General features: G+C 36.6%; 1 non-coding gene across 1 annotated transcript; it reads right to left on the bottom strand.

The window, feature by feature from the left end:
- Positions 1–7,973: 7,973 nt before the first annotated feature.
- LOC112792964 (small nucleolar RNA R71) lies at positions 7,974–8,081 on the bottom strand. Its single transcript, XR_003197680.1, has one exon. It is a non-coding gene; the product is annotated as a small nucleolar RNA R71 (small nucleolar RNA).
- Between the last annotated feature and the right edge of the window lie 582 nt (positions 8,082–8,663).

The raw sequence follows: 8,663 nt of genomic DNA, 5'->3' as shown, positions 1-8,663 counted from the left end.
TAACCCTCGGAACATATATGTATATCTTTCTATAACAATTCTAAAACTCCTCTGGTGAGACTGTGTGGTTAAGTTTTTATCTTTTTCAGGAAACGAACAAGGAAGCTTATGAAGAATTTTCTGTGTTTTATGGCTGTATTATCATAGATGTCTTTTCCCACGCCTTTGTTATTGATATTTATATTTTGTAAAGAGGGATAGGAGTTGTGATTTTATGACATAGATTTGTATATATGTACATATATTTGAATGTGAATGTAATATTCTATGTGTATATATATTTGTAGGTAAGTGCAAACGAATAAAAGGAAAAAGTATTTCCAGTTTTTCAAAGAAAATTTGATACGGTTTCGAGTTAAAGGCTCCTATTTTATTATTAGATATATGGATGTTGTCGTAATATCCTCGCTATCAGAGTGGCGCAGCTGGAAGCGTGACATTCTGGTAGTAAAGGTGTTACAAATGATCTTCCTGATTATGACATTGTAACTCTTGTCCCACAAAATATCTCCTGTATAGAGAACATTCACCAAATAGTTCATCGAAATTAAACACAGAATTATACAAAATAGAAGACATAAACTAAGTAAGGTTTGAATATGTAGAGTTTTTACTACCCACTTATGAAACCAACGCTCACTGGTCTCAGTAGGAATCTTCTTGTAGCTCGGCCATGCATGATTGTACATCAGCTTGATAACATTAGTACACTCATGTGTACATGCATTGTTATTTGGTGCAAACCTACCAATGAAAAACTTAAGATTAGTAGTTTACGAAAAATTACTTAACGTAATCTATAAACTTCAATTATATTTAGACATTTTAGAAATTTTGGCAGAGTTTCATCTATCATTAGAATGTGCCACAAATTCTATCGATTAACAATTCACTTAAATAATTCCCAAAAAAACCAACATGGAATTATATTCCATTAAGCAACAACATGCATTAATAATCAAGAATTTTCAAACACTTTCAGCAATTCAAACCTACTAACCTAACTCGAACCTATCTTAACAATCTAATTCCACTAAAACTAGAAAATTGAGTATGACTAACTAAAATAATATGGATATAAAAGACTTAAAATAGTACAAACGTTGTCAAACCATCAGGCCAAATCATTATCCATACAAAGGGAGGTGGTGGAAGAGCATCTGATTGGGACACGTGAGAGGATTTCGACACCGCGATGTCTGTCCCTGGAGGCGTAGTCGTCGAAATAGTGGGTTATTGATTGGACAGAGGTGGTGGATGAGTCCACTTTGGTGAAGCAGTCGCACGACGTCCTGTTTGGGGTTAAGGGCCATGATAAATGATTGATCCTTTGCACGCATTGCATGTGACGTTCTAGGGGTAGTTGATGGGTGAAATTTAGATTTCCATACAAACTCACCGGCAAGTGTACCGGGTCGCATCAAGTAGTACTAACTCATAGGAGTGAGGTCGATCCCACATGGATTGATGGATCAAGCAACTTTAATGAGGTGATTAGTTTAGTCAATTTAACAGTTGGGAATTGGGTGGTAGAAAGTAAATTGCAGTGAATTTAAAAGTGCAGAAGGTAAATCAACAGAAGCTTAAAGAGCAAGAAACGTAAATTTGCAGCAAATGTAAAGGGGATTAAGTGCTGGGAAATTAAATGAAGCAGTAAATCAAAACTCAGAACAATTGCAGAAGTAATGGGAACAGAAGATAAAATCAAGCTCGATATAAACTGAATCGTAAAATTGCAGAAAAAGTAAAAGTGTATCAACTATGCTAAGCTCTCTGGAGTCTCTAATCCTCTAAGAGAGATCTAGAGTCTCTAATCCTCCAACCTGAGCCTCTATTCTACTCCTACTCCTACAGTGCGCTCTCCTTTCTGAAACAAAACTGATGCATTTATATAGGCTTCCTAAACTACTAAATGAAATTCAAATTTAAAACAAATTACAATTAAATGCAAAATTCCTATTCTAGATGATCCTTGTGCCTTGAGTGATGTCAATTGGGCTCTGCTTGCTTTGGGGCTTCGATGGGCTTGAATTGAAGTTAATTGAGCCAGCGTTGCAGTTTCCAAGAGAGCGTAGCGTTCATTTAGAGAATAGAGCTTTTAGGCATCCACGCGTACGCGTTCCTCACGCTAGCGCGTGCTTTTTCATTTTCGACCATCGACACGTACGCGTCAAGTACACGTGCGCGTCTTCAATAGCGTTCTCTTATTGAGCGCTACGTTATCTTAGTGAGAGCTGCCCACGCGTACACATCCTCTGCGTGTGCACGTGGGTAGTAAAATCTCAAATCCAAGCTTCAGCGCCAGTCACGCGAGCGCATGCCTCGTCTCAGGTGCACCATCGACGCGTGCGCGTCAGGCACGCGTGCACGTTGTTTTCAAAACTTTGGCTCCAAATTTTAACTTGCTCGAAAACGCTAGCTTAGATAACTTGGCGCTCTTTTTGCAAATGAGCGCTGATGGTGAAATAGAGCACACTTCCTTGATTTAGTCATGGGCCACGCTTTTTAAAACAGTGGCCTAAGGCTCCAAAATGTGCCTCAGAATTTCTCTTTTCTCCTTTTTAGCTTATTTTGTGCTTTTTTTGCTTCTTTTTCTTCTTATTTCCTACAAAGTTTATAAATCAAAAGATCAAGGAAATATACCATTTAAGCACAAAAGTATGCAACATTTAAGCATAAATCATCAATTTCTTGTATGAAAAAGCATAGAAAAACCTGACATGATGACATGTCATCACAACACCAAACTTAAACCTTGCTTGTCCCCAAGCAAGAAAAGATTCATGCAATAAAGATTGACAATCCAAGGTAAGAAGAATAGCAACTCAATGTTCATGGTTGGCTAGTTTTTTTATGCGCTCCGCAATCACAAAAGAAATGTAAATGATTGATGCTTCTATCTAGCTCATTTTATGAAATCTTTTCCTTATATTTCTTCCTTGAAACAAGCTTTTGATTTTTCATATTAGCTTCTCCTTTTGGGTGATTTTTCCCATGAGTTGATAGCAAATCTACGACTCTAAGTGCTTTGTTTTCAAGTATTACCGCTTGATACATAAGCACCACAAACATTTAGTTAGAGGACTTCATTAAGCTCATTTGTTTCTTTCCTTGATTCTCCAATCATTGATGCTCAGAGCCTTGAGTTTTGAGGGAGTGCATTTGCACTTGAGCCTTACCTTGATTCTAAGTGTTTTGTTTTCAAGCTTTTTGCTTTATACATAAACACCACAAGTACTTAACAATGGAATTGTCATTGGTACTCAGAGCCTTCATCTTTCTCATTCTTTCCCTTTTTCTATTCTTACCTTAGTTTGCAATTGCTTTTTCAAGGGTTTCATGATTTCAAAAATTTTATAAAATGTCCTAGATGAAAACTTCAATTAAATAAAATCTAATGCAATTGAGCAACAATTAATCATAGTAGCCTTCTAATACTCTTAAGCTCATGCTAAATTCTTCTTTAATGACCTTATTTGTTTATGATCATGATAATTTATTGCTTTTGAACTCACAAAACTCAAAGTTGGTAGTCATAATGTCACAGCAAGATGTTAAAAATCAGTAATCAACTATGCTTATTCATAACACACATGCATACAGAGCAGATAAAGATAATCATGCAATTTACAGTACTGGAAGTAAGTAGGAGGAGAAAGGAACGTTAACACCTTGTAGTTTATCTTCACTGTTGTTGTCCTTTAGAGTGTTTGCTCATCCTCAAGCAACAATTAGAACAATGGTGATGGGGTCTATGATAGATCATGAGTGTCTTACACAGTAAAATGCTAGTAGTACATGTGTTTAAGCAAGCAAAATGAAAAATAACTCTGAAGGCACAGGAAACATAGACATTGTGACTACAAAAATAAGAGGGTGTGCATGATACATTGCATAAAGAATAAGTGGCACACCAAACTTAGTGTGACACTTTCACTTGGATTTGATGCAAGTATCCAGTATAGATTGGAAACAAGTTTTGTTGCATAGCAACACCAAACATAGAATGCAACCATATATCAATTTATTTGAACTAAAACTAAACAAAGGGAGCTGTTATATGTTAAATACAATCACCAAGTGAAGAATCTGTCATGAATAAGGATTTCTTGGTGAGGTATTTAACAAAAACAGTTAAGGAGCAAAATAAATAAAAGCATTAAAAGCAAAAAAAATGACTAAAACATAGATAAAAATGTTAAACCAAATGAAAGATAACTTTGCAGAGGCATTATGATTATGCAAACAAGTGGTATTGCTGAATAAATTGCATAGAAAAGTAAGTGGCTGATGAGCGGATAATTTATATGCTTTTTGGCATTGTTTTTAGTATGTTTTTAGTATGTTTTAGTTAGTTTTTATTATATTTTTATTAGTTTTTATTTAAAATTCACTTTTCTGGACTTTACTATGAGTTTGTGTGTTTTTCTGTGATTTCAGGTATTTTCTGGCTGAAATTGAGGGACCTGAGCAAAAATCTGATTCAGAGGCTAAAAAGGACTACAGATGCTGTTGGATTCTGACCTCCCTGCACTCGAAGTGAATTTTCTGGAGCTACAGAAGCCCAATTGGCGCGCTCTCAATTGCGTTGGAAAGTACACACTTTGCCCGAGATTTGATGGCCCAAACTGGCATTCCAAATTAGCTCAAGAATTCTGGCATTTAACACCGAAACTGGCATAAGAATGGGAGTTAAACGCCCAAACTGGCACAAAAGCTGGCGTTTAACTCCAAGAAAAGTCTTTACACATGAAAGCTTCAATGCTCAGCCCAAGCACACACCAAGTGGGCCCGAAAGTGGATTTTTATGTCATTTACTCATTTTTGTAAACCCTAAGCTACTAGTTATCTACAAATAGGACCTTTTACTATTGTATTTGACATCCTGGAATCTTTTGATCACTTGAGATCTTAGGATCATATTTGGACGTCTAGTTCTTAGATTATGGGAGGCTGGCCATTCAGCCATGCCTAGACCTTGTTCTTATGTATTTTCAACGGTGGAGTTTCTACACACCATAGATTAAGGTGTGGAGCTCTGCTGTACCTCGAGTATCAATGCAATTACTATTGTTCTTCCATTCAATTCAGCTCATTCTTGTTCTAAGATATCACTTGTTCCTCAACTTGATGAATGTGATGATCCGTGACACTCATCATCATTCTCACCTATGAACGTGTGCCTGACAACCACCTCCGTTCTACCTTAGATTGAGTGGATATCTCTTTGATTCCTTAATCAGAACCTTCGTGGTATAAGCTAGAATTGATGGCGGCATTCTTGAGAATCCGGAAGGTCTAAACCTTGTCTGTTGTATTCTGAGTAGGATTCAAGGATTGAATGACTGTGACGAGCTTCAAACTCGCGATTGTGGGGCGTTAGTGACAGACACAAAAGAATCACTGGATTCTATTCTGACATGATCGAGAACCGACAGATGAATAGCCGTGCTGTGACAGAGCGCGTTGAACATTTTCATTGAGAGGACGGGACTGTAGCCATTGACAACGGTGATGCCCAACATACAGCTTGCCATGGAAAGGAGTAAGAAGGATCGGATGAAGACAGTAGGAAAGCAGAGAGACAGAAGGGACAAAGCATCTCCATACGCTTATCTGAAATTCTCACCAATGAATTGCATAAGTATCTCTATCTTTATTTTATGTTTTATTCATATTTTAATTATCAATCCTCCATAACCATTTGAATCCGCCTGACTGAGATTTACAAGATGACCATAGCTTGCTTCATACCAACAATCTCCGTGGGATCGACCCTTACTCGCGTAAGGTTTATTACTTGGACGACCCAGTGCACTTGCTGGTTAGTTGTGCGAAGTTGTGATAAAGAGTTGAGATTGCATTTGAGTGTACCATGTTGATGGCGCCATTGATGATCACAATTCCGTGCACCAAGTTTTTGGTGCCGTTGCCGGGGATTGTTTGAGTTTGGACAACTGACGGTTCATCTTGTTGCTTAGATTAGGTATTTTTCTTCAAAATTTTTAAGAATGAATTCTAGAGTTTCGAGGTAATGTTTTTATCATCACCAAAGCTGATTGATTCTCATCAATTTAGCTCTTGAATGTAATGTCCTGCTGAAGCTTGGCTAGGCATGTCTAATCTTTTTAGACTACAGCTTTAGACTAACATTGCATGATTCCTGGAATTCTTATTAAAAATTTTTGAATCTCTTTATTTTCTTTTCCATATAATTTTGGAAAAATCCAAAAAAATTACAAAGTAATAAAAATCAAAAATATTTTATGTTTCTTGTTTGAGTCTAGTGTCTCATTTTACGTTTGGTGTCAATTGCATGTTTCTGTTCTTCTTACATTTTTCGAATTCATTCATGTGTCTTCACTGATCTTCAAGTTGTTCTTGATGATTTGCTTGCTTTGATCTTTAAATTCTCTTGTCTTGTGTGTTTTGTTGTTTCTCATATGCATTCTCAATTTGTTAGTGTCAGTAGTATACAAACTTCTAAGTTTGGTGTCTTGCATGCATTGTTTATTTGATTTTAGTTGCATTTTGATTATTCCTCATCATTAAAAATCCAAAATTTTTTTCAAAAGTGTGTCTTTTCTAGTCAATAATACAGAGAATTGAAGATTCAGAACATACAGCAGAGGAATCACACAGAAAAAGCTGGGCGTTCAAAACGCCCAGTGAGGAAGGAAAACTGGCATTTAAATGCCAGCCAGGGTACTTGGCTGGGCGTTTAACGCCCAAAAGGGTAGCATTTTGGGCGTTAAACGCCAGAATGGATACCATTCTGGGCGTTTAACGCCAGGATGGCATAAGAGGGAAGATTTTGTTTTTAATTCAAATTTTTTTTAAGTTTTCATAATTTTTCAAAATCAAATATTTTTCAAATCATATCTTTTCAATCATATATTTTCAAAATCAATTTCTTTCCATTTTCAAAAATACTTGCTAACAATTAATGATTTGATTCAATATTTCAAGTATGTTGCCTTTTCTGTTGAGAAAGGTTTAATGTTTGAATCATATCTTTTCTTGTTAGCCAAGTCATTAATTTTAAAAAATCAAATCTTTTTAAATTATTTTTCAATCATATCTTTTCAATCATATCTTTTTAAAACCATAACTTTTCAATCATATCTTCTTAATCACATCTTTTTCAAAATAGTTTTCAATCACATCTTTTTGCTTTCTAATTTCAAAATCTTTTTTTAAATTTCACTTAATTTCTTTCCCAATCTTAGTTTTCGAAAATCAATTACCATTTTTCAAAATTTTTTTTAATTAATTCACTTTAATTTTCGAAAATTTCTTTCCCTCTTCTCACATCCTTCTATTTATGGACTAACACTCCTCCTTCTATTCTTCTTTTCCTCTGACACCTCAAGGAATCTCTATACTGTGACATAGAGGATTCCATACTTTCTTGTTCTCTTCTCTTTCATATGGGCAGGAGCAAAGATAAAAGCATTCTTGTTGAGGCTGACCCTGAACCTGAAAGGACCTTGAAGCGAAAGCTAAGAGAAGCTAAAGCACCACTCTCCGTAGAGGACCTAACAGAAATCTTCAAACAAGAAGAAGACATGGCAGCCGAAAACAACAACAATGCAAACAATGCAAGGAAGGTGCTGGGTGACTTTACTGCACCTACTCCCGACTTCTATGGGAGAAGCATCTCTATCCCTGCCATTAAAGCAAACAACTTTGAGCTTAAGCCTCAATTAGTTTCTCTAATGCAACAGAATTGCAAGTTTCATGGACTTCCATTGGAAGATCCTCATCAGTTTTTAGCTGAATTCTTGCAAATCTGTGACACTGTCAAGACCAATGGGGTTAACCCTGAGGTCTAAAGACTTATGCTATTCCCTTTTGCTGTAAGAGACAGAGCTAGGATATGGTTGGACTCACAACCTAAAGAAAGCCTGAACTCTTGGGAAAAGCTAGTCAATGCCTTCTTGGCAAAGTTCTTTCCACCTCAAAAATTGAGTAAGCTTAGAGTGGAAGTCCAAACCTTCAGACAGAAGGAAGGTGAATCCCTCTATGAAGCTTGGGAAAGATACAAACAATTGATCATAAAGTGTCCTTCTGACATGCTTTCTGAATGGAGCATCATAGGAATCTTCTATGATGGTCTGTCTGAACTGTCCAAGATGTCATTGGATAGCTCTGCTGGAGGATCTCTTCATCTGAAGAAGACGCCTACAGAAGCTCAAGAACTCATTGAAATGGTTGCAAATAACCAATTCATGTACACTTCTAAAAGGAATCCTGTGAACAATGGGACGAATCAGAAGAAAGGAGTTCTTGAGATTGATACTCTGAATGCCATATTAGCTCAGAACAAAATATTGACTCAGCAAGTCAATATGATTTCTCAAAGTCTGTATGGAATGCAAGATGTACCAGGCAGTACTAAGGACGCTTCATCTGAAGAAGAAGCTTATGATCCTGAGAACCCATCAATGGAAGAGGTGAATTACATGGGAGAACCCTATGGAAACACCTATAATCCTTCATGGAGAAATCATCCAAATCTCTCATGGAAGGATCAACAGGGACCTCAACAAGGTTTCAACAACAATAATGGTGGAAGAAACAGGTTTAGCAATGGCAAGCCTTTTCCATCATCTTCTCAGCAACAGACAGAGAATTCTAAGCAGAGCCACTCTGAATTAGCA

Source organism: Arachis hypogaea, chromosome 3, assembly GCF_003086295.3.
Source record: "Arachis hypogaea cultivar Tifrunner chromosome 3, arahy.Tifrunner.gnm2.J5K5, whole genome shotgun sequence".
NCBI lineage: Eukaryota > Viridiplantae > Streptophyta > Magnoliopsida > Fabales > Fabaceae > Arachis > Arachis hypogaea.
Note: the sequence above shows the minus strand (reverse complement) of the source record. Positions and strands in the feature narration are given on the sequence as shown.